General features: G+C 54.7%; 8 non-coding genes across 8 annotated transcripts; all 8 read right to left on the bottom strand.

Moving 5' to 3' along the window:
• Positions 1–292: 292 nt before the first annotated feature.
• LOC137758080 (small nucleolar RNA SNORD116) lies at positions 293–384 on the bottom strand. The gene has a single exon (XR_011072752.1). It is a non-coding gene; the product is annotated as a small nucleolar RNA SNORD116 (small nucleolar RNA).
• Positions 385–2,842: 2,458 nt separating this feature from the next.
• On the bottom strand, positions 2,843–2,934 carry LOC137758137 (small nucleolar RNA SNORD116). The gene has a single exon (XR_011072806.1). It is a non-coding gene; the product is annotated as a small nucleolar RNA SNORD116 (small nucleolar RNA).
• A 2,408-nt stretch (positions 2,935–5,342) lies between these two features.
• Positions 5,343–5,434, bottom strand: LOC137758130 (small nucleolar RNA SNORD116). The gene has a single exon (XR_011072799.1). It is a non-coding gene; the product is annotated as a small nucleolar RNA SNORD116 (small nucleolar RNA).
• A 389-nt stretch (positions 5,435–5,823) lies between these two features.
• LOC137758081 (small nucleolar RNA SNORD116) lies at positions 5,824–5,915 on the bottom strand. Its single transcript, XR_011072753.1, has one exon. It is a non-coding gene; the product is annotated as a small nucleolar RNA SNORD116 (small nucleolar RNA).
• Positions 5,916–8,373: 2,458 nt separating this feature from the next.
• On the bottom strand, positions 8,374–8,465 carry LOC137758148 (small nucleolar RNA SNORD116). Its single transcript, XR_011072817.1, has one exon. It is a non-coding gene; the product is annotated as a small nucleolar RNA SNORD116 (small nucleolar RNA).
• Positions 8,466–10,873: 2,408 nt separating this feature from the next.
• LOC137758131 (small nucleolar RNA SNORD116) lies at positions 10,874–10,965 on the bottom strand. The gene has a single exon (XR_011072800.1). It is a non-coding gene; the product is annotated as a small nucleolar RNA SNORD116 (small nucleolar RNA).
• A 389-nt stretch (positions 10,966–11,354) lies between these two features.
• LOC137758084 (small nucleolar RNA SNORD116) lies at positions 11,355–11,446 on the bottom strand. The gene has a single exon (XR_011072755.1). It is a non-coding gene; the product is annotated as a small nucleolar RNA SNORD116 (small nucleolar RNA).
• A 2,458-nt stretch (positions 11,447–13,904) lies between these two features.
• On the bottom strand, positions 13,905–13,996 carry LOC137758082 (small nucleolar RNA SNORD116). Its single transcript, XR_011072754.1, has one exon. It is a non-coding gene; the product is annotated as a small nucleolar RNA SNORD116 (small nucleolar RNA).
• Positions 13,997–15,585: the final 1,589 nt, after the last annotated feature.

Consider the following 15,585-nt stretch of genomic DNA (forward strand, 5'->3'; position numbering starts at 1 on the left):
GAAAGTGCACCCAAGTCTCAGGGCATTGGAGCTCGGGTTCCCCAGGAAGAGCCCGGAATGTGACGGGGTAGTCTCGCCGCACAAGTCCCCGTGGCCAAACATCTAGGTTTCTTCAAAGAAGTTCCGTTTACCCCCACAAGGTTTCTACCACGAACCTTGTCAAGCCAGAGGCGATGCCCTTGGGTCGTACAGAAAGCTATTGGCATTGGAGATATTCCAATGCCCAAACTGGCAGGGCAAACCCTTGCAGCAACTGGGTAACTTGCCCTGGCGCATTGTATTTTCGCCCCCGGGACTGTCAGTGACATGACCGCGGAGAAACCTGAGACCCATTCATTGGTTCAGAGTTCCAAGCAGTGCATTTATGGGAGTCATCATCAATCCACCTGCTCAAAGGCTGCACGTTCAAAGTTGCAGGCTCCACCGCAGGGCAGCCAACGATCTCAATCATGTCAGCAGTCAGGAGCGGCCAGAGCCGACCCACGGGGCTGCCAATGGAGCTAAGGATCATGGCATCGGATCTGGGGTGCCACTGGAGGAGCCAAGAAGGTGAGGGTGTAGTCTCAGGGCACAAGTCCCCGTGGCCAAACATCTAGGTTTCTGCAAAGAATTTCCACTCACCACCACAAGGTTCCTACGAGGATCCTCAAGTACTTCACGCCAAAATCACTCTGAGACTCTTTTGCCTCGACTTGCCTCAACTTGCCGCACTGTCCTCACTTCGCCAGGTTTCATGGACTATACAGAGGGCCCCATGCTGCTGCAGGTGTTTGTTCCCGGGCACTCCACCACCTGCCTCAGTGTGACAGAACACAGGGATGTTTGAGAAAAGTGAACGGGGGCACAGAGGCAAAGGGTGATACCGCCCAGCGAAGTGCGCTGCGATGTGCGCTATATCTCCCCTCAACATTTCATTTGCAGCCCATCATGTCTGTGTGTCCACAGCCAAACGTGAATGCATCATGGCACAGATGCCTTCAGAGTGCACGGGCATCAACACAAAGAGCACGGCCGTCCATCAAACCCCTGGTATGGGCCTTGAACTTCCCCGCCTGAGCCGCCTCCCCACCGACACAGCATAGGGATGTCATCCTGAACCGCTGAGACACCCTCAGGGGAAATGGGATTACTCAGCGTAAGAGCCACTGCCCTCTGGGGAACCAAACCACTCCTGGCGCATACGCTTCCACACAATGGACTCAGCCTCAAGGGGAAATGTGGTCCCTGAGATCTTCCACAAGGGAACGACCCTTGGACAAATGTCACGACCTCCAACAAAAGCAGCTTGTAGGGACCGGTGACAAATCGCACCAGAGGAACTCCTGGACTGAATAATGGAGATTCACCTGTAGCCATACTTCCTGGCCTGCTGCCAAGACTGGCAACCTACCCTTAGCCCACACACAAAGCTAATGGCACGGGAACCATTCCGATGCTCAACGCGGCGGGGAAACCCTTGCAACAATGGTGTAACTTGCAGTGGTGTCTGGCACTTTCACACTCTGGGCCCATCAGTGACGTGACATTGGGGAAACCGTGAGGCCCAGGTACTCTACAAGCAACTTGTTACCCACAGCCATGCAACGAGAGAACCCAGACAACAGCCTAGACACTTGAACCGGTATGATTTGTCTGGCCTGTGGCCAGGCTCGCCGGATACCACAGTCTCGACGCACCAGCGGGTGGCAGGAAAAATGACACCCACACCACACATCCTCTCCTGCCCTTAAAACTGTAGCCTTTCCTTGGCAACCGACTCCCTTGTTTCTGCATGGTTGCGCCCAATGACCTCCTAGTAGAGCTCCAATCCTCAGGGAACGCTATGTGGGCCGGGTATAGAAATGATGCTTGGCTGTCCTCAGGAACACCTTCACATCTTCAACACAGGGGGAACGTGGCCAGACAGGGACAAAACACCCCAAGGCCTCTAAATCGGCCCCCATGAGAAGACACCATACTGTGCCATGAAGGCAACCTTTCGCTGGACAAGGACCCGCCATGAAGCAAATCGACCAAGGAGGGGAAAGAGGCCGGACAGTCCACAAAGGTGCTCCCGTATTCTCTCCCTACACGTGCCTCCAGATGCTCCTGAGGGAATCCCAAATGTGTTCCGGGGACCCCATGGCCACTGTCGATCTATCCACCCACCAATAAACCTGTGGGCTTAGTCAGCCATCTCACGTGTCTCTTTCACTCGCCTTGCCTTACTCTCTCTCCACCGGGATCCCAACGTGTCACGGCAAGATGCCAGAGCCACCCCTCACCAAGGAAGCTTGCCGTGACCAAGCTTGACTAAGGCATTTTCCAGCCCCTTCACACAGCACACACAAGCAGGACACAACCCGAGGAGGAGCCATCAGATTGCCTAAACTCCCAGGAACACTGGCCCATTTGATTTCTCCCCTCATCAGGAGAAACCTAAATTGCATATGGTCTCCCAAGCAGAACATGACAAAGAAGCCTGGCCTAGGCCTGGAATCCTGTTCTGACCCTGAGCCTACAGACTTCTGTTTCTTTGAGGACACAAGGCAATGACCAGCAGGTGGGGGCAGCCTGTAGAACACAAGCGCAGGTGGCAGAACCAGCAATGGCGCACGCTTCCTCTCCTACCTGCATGCTGAACCGTGACAGGGGACAGCAGTCCTGGCTAGACCAAGGAACAAAGAGACGGCAAGCTGTCCCAAGCCTTCCCACCTGCATTGGCATCCCAGGCTCCTTTCCCAATGGCTCTTCTCCCCATGAGATGACCACAACCCTCAACTTGAACAACGTGGCTGTGGACACCCACAGCCGCAAATGCAATGTGAACCTCTCCCTACTTTCCTTTTGGGAGCCACGTGCTGGACCTCAGTTCCAAAGAGGAGACGGTAGGGATTTTTCACTCATTTTGTTCAGATTTCCAAGGAATGCATTTGTGGGAGTCATCATCGATCCAAACACGGGCTCAAACGTTGGACATGCAAAGTTGCAGATTCCACCATGGGACGGCCAGCGAGCTGAATCATATCAGCGTACAGAAGTGGCCAGAGCCGAGCCATGGGTCAGGAAATGCAGCCAGTTCTCAGGGCATCAAAGCTCGTGTTCCCCGAGAAATTACCAGAAGGTGAGGGTGTAGCCCCGGTGCACACGTTCCCGTCGCCAAACCTTTAGGTTAAGCAAAGAAGTGTCCCTTACCGCAACAAGGGTTAAAGCAGGATCCTCATGGAATGCACGCCAGGACCCATCCGAGACTCCTTCGCCTGGCCTCGCCTTGCCACGCCGTCCTCCTTTCAACGGGTATCAGGGATTATACGGATGGCCCCAGGCTGCTGCTAGCATTCTTTCCCTGGCATTCCACCTGGCTCGGGTGAGAGAACACACGCAGGCTTGAGGAGGGTGCACGGGCACAGCGAGGGACAGGTCGATACCACCCAGTGATGTGTGTTCTATCTCTCCTCAACATTTCATTTGCTGTCCGTCTTGCCTGTGTGTACGCACCCAAACGTGAAAGCATCGTGGCACAGGCGCCTTCAGAGCATGCGGCCATCAGGACAAAGAGCGCCGCCGGCCAACAACACCCTGGTCTCGGGCCCTGAAATTCCTCTCCTGAGCAATCTGCCCCGCATCACAGCAAAACGATGTCTTCCTGATCCCCTGAGATACCCTCAGGACAACTGGGCCCCCTCAGCCTAAGAGCAAGTGCCCTCTTTGGCAACAAACACGCCCTTGGCACTTATGATTCCACACAGTGGACACACCCTCAAGGCGAGAGATCTTCCACAAGGGAAGGGCCCTTGGCCGAATATGACGACCTCCATCAAAAGCGGCTCGTAGGGACCCGTGACAAAGGGCACCTGAGGAACCCCTGGACTGATCAAGGGAGACTCACCAGCAGGCATACTTCCTGGTCTCCTGCCAAGCCAGAGGAACTTCTTAGGACCGCAACCAAAGCTAATGGCAAGGGTCAATGCCCAAAGTGGCGGGGCAAACCCTTGCAGCAACTGGGGTATCTTATTGTACCACCTTGCACATTGTCTTTCTTCCCTTCAAGGACTAGACCTTGGAGAAACCATGAGACCCTGGTCCTCCAGAACCAACGTGTCACCCACAGCCGTGCAATGAGGGAACGCCTCCAACATCCTGGACCCTTGAACCGGCATGACTTCTCTGGCTTGAAGCCATGCATGCTGGAGATCACAGGCTCGCAGCACCAGAAGGCGGCAGGACAAAATGACCCCTGCAGCACACATTCACTCCAGCCCTTAAACCTGTAGCATTTCCTTGGCAGCCAACTCGCTTCTTTTCTGCATGGTTGGGCCCAAAGACACTCCGGGAAGAGCTCCAAACCTCAGGGAATGCTATGCCGACTGGGCATAGCAATGACGCTGGGCTGTCCCGAAGGAACACCTTAACATCCTCAACATAGGGGCAAGGAGGGCCACACAGGGACAAAACATCCCAACCGGCTCCAAATCGGGGCCCAGTGAGAAGACACCATACTGTGCTGTGAAGGCACCATTCAGTGGAACAAGGACCCGCCGTGAAGCACATTGAGAAAGGAGAGGAAAAGGTTGGGATGGTCCATGAATGTGCACCTGTGTTCCTTCCCTACACGGGACTCCAAATGCTCCTGAAGATATCCCAAAAGAGTTCCGGGAACCCTATGTCCACCGAACATCTATCCACCCAACAGTAAGCCTGTGGGCTTAGCCAACACTCTCACGTGTATTTCCCACTCGCCTTGCCTTCCTCTCTCCACCAGGATCCAGACGAATCCACCCCTCACCTAAGTAGCTTGATATCCCCTGGAATTGCCTAAGGCATTTTCCAACCTCTCCACACACAACACACAAGCAGGACACAACCCAAGGAGGAGCCAGCAGCGTCGCCCAAATCTGTGGGACGGTGGCCCATTTGATTTGCCCTGACCATCAGGGCAAATGTAAACTACATCCCACCTCCCAAGCTGAACATGACATAGAAGCCTGGCCTGGCCAGGACTCCTTCTCTGACCCTGAGTGCAGAGACTTCTGCTTCCTTGCGGGAACAAGGCAACGACCTGAGCTCGAGGGTGGCCTGTAGATCTCGAGGGGAAGCCAGAGGAGTACCAGTGGCTCACGCTTCCTTTCATACCTGCATACAGACCGCGGCAGGATATAGCAGTTTTGGCTAGACTCAGGTGCCCAGAGACATCAAGTTGTCCTTAGCCTTCCCATGTAGATGGACATCCCAGGCTCCTTTCCACATGGCTCTTTCTGCACGAGAAGCCCGCCACCCTCAACTTGAACAATGTTGCTGCACACGCCCACAGTAGCAAATGCGACATGGACCTCTCCCTAATTTTCCTTTGGGAGCCACGTGCTGGACCTCAGTTAGGATGAGAAGATGGTAGGTATTGCTCATTCATTTTGTTTAGATTTTGAAGGAATGCATTTATGGGAGTCATCATCGATCCACGCAGCTGCTCAAAGGCTGGACGTGCAAAGTCGCGGATTGTCAGCAAGCTAAAACCTCTCAGCAGTAGGGAGCGGCCAGACTCGAGCCACGGGGCAGAAAGTGCACCCAAGTCTCAGGGCATTGGAGCTCGGGTTCCCCAGGAAGAGCCCGGAATGTGACGGGGTAGTCTCGCCGCACAAGTCCCCGTGGCCAAACATCTAGGTTTCTTCAAAGAAGTTCCGTTTACCCCCACAAGGTTTCTACCACGAACCTTGTCAAGCCAGAGGCGATGCCCTTGGGTCGTACAGAAAGCTATTGGCATTGGAGATATTCCAATGCCCAAACTGGCAGGGCAAACCCTTGCAGCAACTGGGTAACTTGCCCTGGCGCATTGTATTTTCGCCCCCGGGACTGTCAGTGACATGACCGCGGAGAAACCTGAGACCCATTCATTGGTTCAGAGTTCCAAGCAGTGCATTTATGGGAGTCATCATCAATCCACCTGCTCAAAGGCTGCACGTTCAAAGTTGCAGGCTCCACCGCAGGGCAGCCAACGATCTCAATCATGTCAGCAGTCAGGAGCGGCCAGAGCCGACCCACGGGGCTGCCAATGGAGCTAAGGATCATGGCATCGGATCTGGGGTGCCACTGGAGGAGCCAAGAAGGTGAGGGTGTAGTCTCAGGGCACAAGTCCCCGTGGCCAAACATCTAGGTTTCTGCAAAGAATTTCCACTCACCACCACAAGGTTCCTACGAGGATCCTCAAGTACTTCACGCCAAAATCACTCTGAGACTCTTTTGCCTCGACTTGCCTCAACTTGCCGCACTGTCCTCACTTCGCCAGGTTTCATGGACTATACAGAGGGCCCCATGCTGCTGCAGGTGTTTGTTCCCGGGCACTCCACCACCTGCCTCAGTGTGACAGAACACAGGGATGTTTGAGAAAAGTGAACGGGGGCACAGAGGCAAAGGGTGATACCGCCCAGCGAAGTGCGCTGCGATGTGCGCTATATCTCCCCTCAACATTTCATTTGCAGCCCATCATGTCTGTGTGTCCACAGCCAAACGTGAATGCATCATGGCACAGATGCCTTCAGAGTGCACGGGCATCAACACAAAGAGCACGGCCGTCCATCAAACCCCTGGTATGGGCCTTGAACTTCCCCGCCTGAGCCGCCTCCCCACCGACACAGCATAGGGATGTCATCCTGAACCGCTGAGACACCCTCAGGGGAAATGGGATTACTCAGCGTAAGAGCCACTGCCCTCTGGGGAACCAAACCACTCCTGGCGCATACGCTTCCACACAATGGACTCAGCCTCAAGGGGAAATGTGGTCCCTGAGATCTTCCACAAGGGAACGACCCTTGGACAAATGTCACGACCTCCAACAAAAGCAGCTTGTAGGGACCGGTGACAAATCGCACCAGAGGAACTCCTGGACTGAATAATGGAGATTCACCTGTAGCCATACTTCCTGGCCTGCTGCCAAGACTGGCAACCTACCCTTAGCCCACACACAAAGCTAATGGCACGGGAACCATTCCGATGCTCAACGCGGCGGGGAAACCCTTGCAACAATGGTGTAACTTGCAGTGGTGTCTGGCACTTTCACACTCTGGGCCCATCAGTGACGTGACATTGGGGAAACCGTGAGGCCCAGGTACTCTACAAGCAACTTGTTACCCACAGCCATGCAACGAGAGAACCCAGACAACAGCCTAGACACTTGAACCGGTATGATTTGTCTGGCCTGTGGCCAGGCTCGCCGGATACCACAGTCTCGACGCACCAGCGGGTGGCAGGAAAAATGACACCCACACCACACATCCTCTCCTGCCCTTAAAACTGTAGCCTTTCCTTGGCAACCGACTCCCTTGTTTCTGCATGGTTGCGCCCAATGACCTCCTAGTAGAGCTCCAATCCTCAGGGAACGCTATGTGGGCCGGGTATAGAAATGATGCTTGGCTGTCCTCAGGAACACCTTCACATCTTCAACACAGGGGGAACGTGGCCAGACAGGGACAAAACACCCCAAGGCCTCTAAATCGGCCCCCATGAGAAGACACCATACTGTGCCATGAAGGCAACCTTTCGCTGGACAAGGACCCGCCATGAAGCAAATCGACCAAGGAGAGGAAAGAGGCGGGACAGTCCACAAAGGTGCTCCCGTATTCTCTCCCTACACGTGCCTCCAGATGCTCCTGAGGGAATCCCAAATGTGTTCCGGGGACCCCATGGCCACTGTCGATCTATCCACCCACCAATAAACCTGTGGGCTTAGTCAGCCATCTCACGTGTCTCTTTCACTCGCCTTGCCTTACTCTCTCTCCACCGGGATCCCAACGTGTCACGGCAAGATGCCAGAGCCACCCCTCACCAAGGAAGCTTGCCGTGACCAAGCTTGACTAAGGCATTTTCCAGCCCCTTCACACAGCACACACAAGCAGGACACAACCCGAGGAGGAGCCATCAGATTGCCTAAACTCCCAGGAACACTGGCCCATTTGATTTCTCCCCTCATCAGGAGAAACCTAAGTTGCATATGGTCTCCCAAGCAGAACATGACAAAGAAGCCTGGCCTAGGCCTGGAATCCTGTTCTGACTCTGAGCCTACAGACTTCTGTTTCTTTGAGGCCACAAGGCAATGACCAGCAGGTGGGGGCAGCCTGTAGAACACAAGCGCAGGTGGCAGAACCAGCAATGGCGCACGCTTCCTCTCCTACCTGCAAGCTGAACCGTGACAGGGGACAGCAGTCCTGGCTAGACCAAGGAACAAAGAGACGGCAAGCTGTCCCAAGCCTTCCCACCTGCATTGGCATCCCAGGCTCCTTTCCCAATGGCTCTTCTCCCCATGAGATGACCACAACCCTCAACTTGAACAACGTGGCTGTGGACACCCACAGCCGCAAATGCAATGTGAACCTCTCCCTACTTTCCTTTTGGGAGCCACGTGCTGGACCTCAGTTCCAAAGAGGAGACGGTAGGGATTTTTCACTCATTTTGTTCAGATTTCCAAGGAATGCATTTGTGGGAGTCATCATCGATCCAAACACGGGCTCAAACGTTGGACATGCAAAGTTGCAGATTCCACCATGGGACGGCCAGCGAGCTGAATCATATCAGCGTACAGAAGTGGCCAGAGCCGAGCCATGGGTCAGGAAATGCAGCCAGTTCTCAGGGCATCAAAGCTCGTGTTCCCCGAGAAATTACCAGAAGGTGAGGGTGTAGCCCCGGTGCACACGTTCCCGTCGCCAAACCTTTAGGTTAAGCAAAGAAGTGTCCCTTACCGCAACAAGGGTTAAAGCAGGATCCTCATGGAATGCACGCCAGGACCCATCCGAGACTCCTTCGCCTGGCCTCGCCTTGCCACGCCGTCCTCCTTTCAACGGGTATCAGGGATTATACGGATGGCCCCAGGCTGCTGCTAGCATTCTTTCCCTGGCATTCCACCTGGCTCGGGTGAGAGAACACACGCAGGCTTGAGGAGGGTGCACGGGCACAGCGAGGGACAGGTCGATACCACCCAGTGATGTGTGTTCTATCTCTCCTCAACATTTCATTTGCTGTCCGTCTTGCCTGTGTGTACGCACCCAAACGTGAAAGCATCGTGGCACAGGCGCCTTCAGAGCATGCGGCCATCAGGACAAAGAGCGCCGCCGGCCAACAACACCCTGGTCTCGGGCCCTGAAATTCCTCTCCTGAGCAATCTGCCCCGCATCACAGCAAAACGATGTCTTCCTGATCCCCTGAGATACCCTCAGGACAACTGGGCCCCCTCAGCCTAAGAGCAAGTGCCCTCTTTGGCAACAAACACGCCCTTGGCACTTATGATTCCACACAGTGGACACACCCTCAAGGCGAGAGATCTTCCACAAGGGAAGGGCCCTTGGCCGAATATGACGACCTCCATCAAAAGCGGCTCGTAGGGACCCGTGACAAAGGGCACCTGAGGAACCCCTGGACTGATCAAGGGAGACTCACCAGCAGGCATACTTCCTGGTCTCCTGCCAAGCCAGAGGAACTTCTTAGGACCGCAACCAAAGCTAATGGCAAGGGAGCCATTCCAATGCCCAAAGTGGCGGGGCAAACCCTTGTAGCAACTGGGTATCTTATTGTACCACCTTGCACATTGTCTTTCTTCCCTTCAAGGACTAGACCTTGGAGAAACCATGAGACCCTGGTCCTCCAGAACCAACGTGTCACCCACAGCCGTGCAATGAGGGAACGCCTCCAACATCCTGGACCCTTGAACCGGCATGACTTCTCTGGCTTGAAGCCATGCATGCTGGAGATCACAGGCTCGCAGCACCAGAAGGCGGCAGGACAAAATGACCCCTGCAGCACACATTCACTCCAGCCCTTAAACCTGTAGCATTTCCTTGGCAGCCAACTCGCTTCTTTCTGCATGGTTGGGCCCAAAGACCTCCGGGAAGAGCTCCAAACCTCAGGGAATGCTATGCCGACTGGGCATAGCAATGACGCTGGGCTGTCCGAAGGAACACCTTAACATCCTCAACATAGGGGCAAGGAGGCCACACAGGGACAAAACATCCCAACGGCTCCAAATCGGGCCCAGTGAGAAGACACCATACTGTGCTGTGAAGGCACCATTCAGTGGAACAAGGACCCGCCGTGAAGCACATTGAGAAAGGAGAGGAAAAGGTTGGGATGGTCCATGAATGTGCACCTGTGTTCCTTCCCTACACGGGACTCCAAATGCTCCTGAAGATATCCCAAAAGAGTTCCGGGAACCCTATGTCCACCGAACATCTATCCACCCAACAGTAAGCCTGTGGGCTTAGCCAACACTCTCACGTGTATTTCCCACTCGCCTTGCCTTCCTCTCTCCACCAGGATCCAGACGAATCCACCCCTCACCTAAGTAGCTTGATATCCCCTGGAATTGCCTAAGGCATTTTCCAACCTCTCCACACACAACACACAAGCAGGACACAACCCAAGGAGGAGCCAGCAGCGTCGCCCAAATCTGTGGGACGGTGGCCCATTTGATTTGCCCTGACCATCAGGGCAAATGTAAACTACATCCCACCTCCCAAGCTGAACATGACATAGAAGCCTGGCCTGGCCAGGACTCCTTCTCTGACCCTGAGTGCAGAGACTTCTGCTTCCTTGCGGGAACAAGGCAACGACCTGAGCTCGAGGGTGGCCTGTAGATCTCGAGGGGAAGCCAGAGGAGTACCAGTGGCTCACGCTTCCTTTCATACCTGCATACAGACCGCGGCAGGATATAGCAGTTTTGGCTAGACTCAGGTGCCCAGAGACATCAAGTTGTCCTTAGCCTTCCCATGTAGATGGACATCCCAGGCTCCTTTCCACATGGCTCTTTCTGCACGAGAAGCCCGCCACCCTCAACTTGAACAATGTTGCTGCACACGCCCACAGTAGCAAATGCGACATGGACCTCTCCCTAATTTTCCTTTGGGAGCCACGTGCTGGACCTCAGTTAGGATGAGAAGATGGTAGGTATTGCTCATTCATTTTGTTTAGATTTTGAAGGAATGCATTTATGGGAGTCATCATCGATCCACGCAGCTGCTCAAAGGCTGGACGTGCAAAGTCGCGGATTGTCAGCAAGCTAAAACCTCTCAGCAGTAGGGAGCGGCCAGACTCGAGCCACGGGGCAGAAAGTGCACCCAAGTCTCAGGGCATTGGAGCTCGGGTTCCCCAGGAAGAGCCCGGAATGTGACGGGGTAGTCTCGCCGCACAAGTCCCCGTGGCCAAACATCTAGGTTTCTTCAAAGAAGTTCCGTTTACCCCCACAAGGTTTCTACCACGAACCTTGTCAAGCCAGAGGCGATGCCCTTGGGTCGTACAGAAAGCTATTGGCATTGGAGATATTCCAATGCCCAAACTGGCAGGGCAAACCCTTGCAGCAACTGGGTAACTTGCCCTGGCGCATTGTATTTTCGCCCCCGGGACTGTCAGTGACATGACCGCGGAGAAACCTGAGACCCATTCATTGGTTCAGAGTTCCAAGCAGTGCATTTATGGGAGTCATCATCAATCCACCTGCTCAAAGGCTGCACGTTCAAAGTTGCAGGCTCCACCGCAGGGCAGCCAACGATCTCAATCATGTCAGCAGTCAGGAGCGGCCAGAGCCGACCCACGGGGCTGCCAATGGAGCTAAGGATCATGGCATCGGATCTGGGGTGCCACTGGAGGAGCCAAGAAGGTGAGGGTGTAGTCTCAGGGCACAAGTCCCCGTGGCCAAACATCTAGGTTTCTGCAAAGAATTTCCACTCACCACCACAAGGTTCCTACGAGGATCCTCAAGTACTTCACGCCAAAATCACTCTGAGACTCTTTTGCCTCGACTTGCCTCAACTTGCCGCACTGTCCTCACTTCGCCAGGTTTCATGGACTATACAGAGGGCCCCATGCTGCTGCAGGTGTTTGTTCCCGGGCACTCCACCACCTGCCTCAGTGTGACAGAACACAGGGATGTTTGAGAAAAGTGAACGGGGGCACAGAGGCAAAGGGTGATACCGCCCAGCGAAGTGCGCTGCGATGTGCGCTATATCTCCCCTCAACATTTCATTTGCAGCCCATCATGTCTGTGTGTCCACAGCCAAACGTGAATGCATCATGGCACAGATGCCTTCAGAGTGCACGGGCATCAACACAAAGAGCACGGCCGTCCATCAAACCCCTGGTATGGGCCTTGAACTTCCCCGCCTGAGCCGCCTCCCCACCGACACAGCATAGGGATGTCATCCTGAACCGCTGAGACACCCTCAGGGGAAATGGGATTACTCAGCGTAAGAGCCACTGCCCTCTGGGGAACCAAACCACTCCTGGCGCATACGCTTCCACACAATGGACTCAGCCTCAAGGGGAAATGTGGTCCCTGAGATCTTCCACAAGGGAACGACCCTTGGACAAATGTCACGACCTCCAACAAAAGCAGCTTGTAGGGACCGGTGACAAATCGCACCAGAGGAACTCCTGGACTGAATAATGGAGATTCACCTGTAGCCATACTTCCTGGCCTGCTGCCAAGACTGGCAACCTACCCTTAGCCCACACACAAAGCTAATGGCACGGGAACCATTCCGATGCTCAACGCGGCGGGGAAACCCTTGCAACAATGGTGTAACTTGCAGTGGTGTCTGGCACTTTCACACTCTGGGCCCATCAGTGACGTGACATTGGGGAAACCGTGAGGCCCAGGTACTCTACAAGCAACTTGTTACCCACAGCCATGCAACGAGAGAACCCAGACAACAGCCTAGACACTTGAACCGGTATGATTTGTCTGGCCTGTGGCCAGGCTCGCCGGATACCACAGTCTCGACGCACCAGCGGGTGGCAGGAAAAATGACACCCACACCACACATCCTCTCCTGCCCTTAAAACTGTAGCCTTTCCTTGGCAACCGACTCCCTTGTTTCTGCATGGTTGCGCCCAATGACCTCCTAGTAGAGCTCCAATCCTCAGGGAACGCTATGTGGGCCGGGTATAGAAATGATGCTTGGCTGTCCTCAGGAACACCTTCACATCTTCAACACAGGGGGAACGTGGCCAGACAGGGACAAAACACCCCAAGGCCTCTAAATCGGCCCCCATGAGAAGACACCATACTGTGCCATGAAGGCAACCTTTCGCTGGACAAGGACCCGCCATGAAGCAAATCGACCAAGGAGAGGAAAGAGGCGGGACAGTCCACAAAGGTGCTCCCGTATTCTCTCCCTACACGTGCCTCCAGATGCTCCTGAGGGAATCCCAAATGTGTTCCGGGGACCCCATGGCCACTGTCGATCTATCCACCCACCAATAAACCTGTGGGCTTAGTCAGCCATCTCACGTGTCTCTTTCACTCGCCTTGCCTTACTCTCTCTCCACCGGGATCCCAACGTGTCACGGCAAGATGCCAGAGCCACCCCTCACCAAGGAAGCTTGCCGTGACCAAGCTTGACTAAGGCATTTTCCAGCCCCTTCACACAGCACACACAAGCAGGACACAACCCGAGGAGGAGCCATCAGATTGCCTAAACTCCCAGGAACACTGGCCCATTTGATTTCTCCCCTCATCAGGAGAAACCTAAGTTGCATATGGTCTCCCAAGCAGAACATGACAAAGAAGCCTGGCCTAGGCCTGGAATCCTGTTCTGACTCTGAGCCTACAGACTTCTGTTTCTTTGAGGCCACAAGGCAATGACCAGCAGGTGGGGGCAGCCTGTAGAACACAAGCGCAGGTGGCAGAACCAGCAATGGCGCACGCTTCCTCTCCTACCTGCAAGCTGAACCGTGACAGGGGACAGCAGTCCTGGCTAGACCAAGGAACAAAGAGACGGCAAGCTGTCCCAAGCCTTCCCACCTGCATTGGCATCCCAGGCTCCTTTCCCAATGGCTCTTCTCCCCATGAGATGACCACAACCCTCAACTTGAACAACGTGGCTGTGGACACCCACAGCCGCAAATGCAATGTGAACCTCTCCCTACTTTCCTTTTGGGAGCCACGTGCTGGACCTCAGTTCCAAAGAGGAGACGGTAGGGATTTTTCACTCATTTTGTTCAGATTTCCAAGGAATGCATTTGTGGGAGTCATCATCGATCCAAACACGGGCTCAAACGTTGGACATGCAAAGTTGCAGATTCCACCATGGGACGGCCAGCGAGCTGAATCATATCAGCGTACAGAAGTGGCCAGAGCCGAGCCATGGGTCAGGAAATGCAGCCAGTTCTCAGGGCATCAAAGCTCGTGTTCCCCGAGAAATTACCAGAAGGTGAGGGTGTAGCCCCGGTGCACACGTTCCCGTCGCCAAACCTTTAGGTTAAGCAAAGAAGTGTCCCTTACCGCAACAAGGGTTAAAGCAGGATCCTCATGGAATGCACGCCAGGACCCATCCGAGACTCCTTCGCCTGGCCTCGCCTTGCCACGCCGTCCTCCTTTCAACGGGTATCAGGGATTATACGGATGGCCCCAGGCTGCTGCTAGCATTCTTTCCCTGGCATTCCACCTGGCTCGGGTGAGAGAACACACGCAGGCTTGAGGAGGGTGCACGGGCACAGCGAGGGACAGGTCGATACCACCCAGTGATGTGTGTTCTATCTCTCCTCAACATTTCATTTGCTGTCCGTCTTGCCTGTGTGTACGCACCCAAACGTGAAAGCATCGTGGCACAGGCGCCTTCAGAGCATGCGGCCATCAGGACAAAGAGCGCCGCCGGCCAACAACACCCTGGTCTCGGGCCCTGAAATTCCTCTCCTGAGCAATCTGCCCCGCATCACAGCAAAACGATGTCTTCCTGATCCCCTGAGATACCCTCAGGACAACTGGGCCCCCTCAGCCTAAGAGCAAGTGCCCTCTTTGGCAACAAACACGCCCTTGGCACTTATGATTCCACACAGTGGACACACCCTCAAGGCGAGAGATCTTCCACAAGGGAAGGGCCCTTGGCCGAATATGACGACCTCCATCAAAAGCGGCTCGTAGGGACCCGTGACAAAGGGCACCTGAGGAACCCCTGGACTGATCAAGGGAGACTCACCAGCAGGCATACTTCCTGGTCTCCTGCCAAGCCAGAGGAACTTCTTAGGACCGCAACCAAAGCTAATGGCAAGGGAGCCATTCCAATGCCCAAAGTGGCGGGGCAAACCCTTGTAGCAACTGGGTATCTTATTGTACCACCTTGCACATTGTCTTTCTTCCCTTCAAGGACTAGACCTTGGAGAAACCATGAGACCCTGGTCCTCCAGAACCAACGTGTCACCCACAGCCGTGCAATGAGGGAACGCCTCCAACATCCTGGACCCTTGAACCGGCATGACTTCTCTGGCTTGAAGCCATGCATGCTGGAGATCACAGGCTCGCAGCACCAGAAGGCGGCAGGACAAAATGACCCCTGCAGCACACATTCACTCCAGCCCTTAAACCTGTAGCATTTCCTTGGCAGCCAACTCGCTTCTTTCTGCATGGTTGGGCCCAAAGACCTCCGGGAAGAGCTCCAAACCTCAGGGAATGCTATGCCGACTGGGCATAGCAATGACGCTGGGCTGTCCGAAGGAACACCTTAACATCCTCAACATAGGGGCAAGGAGGCCACACAGGGACAAAACATCCCAACGGCTCCAAATCGGGCCCAGTGAGAAGACACCATACTGTGCTGTGAAGGCACCATTCAGTGGAACAAGGACCCGCCGTGA

This window comes from Eschrichtius robustus, unplaced genomic scaffold (assembly GCF_028021215.1).
Source record: "Eschrichtius robustus isolate mEscRob2 unplaced genomic scaffold, mEscRob2.pri scaffold_661, whole genome shotgun sequence".
Lineage (NCBI taxonomy): Eukaryota > Metazoa > Chordata > Mammalia > Artiodactyla > Eschrichtiidae > Eschrichtius > Eschrichtius robustus.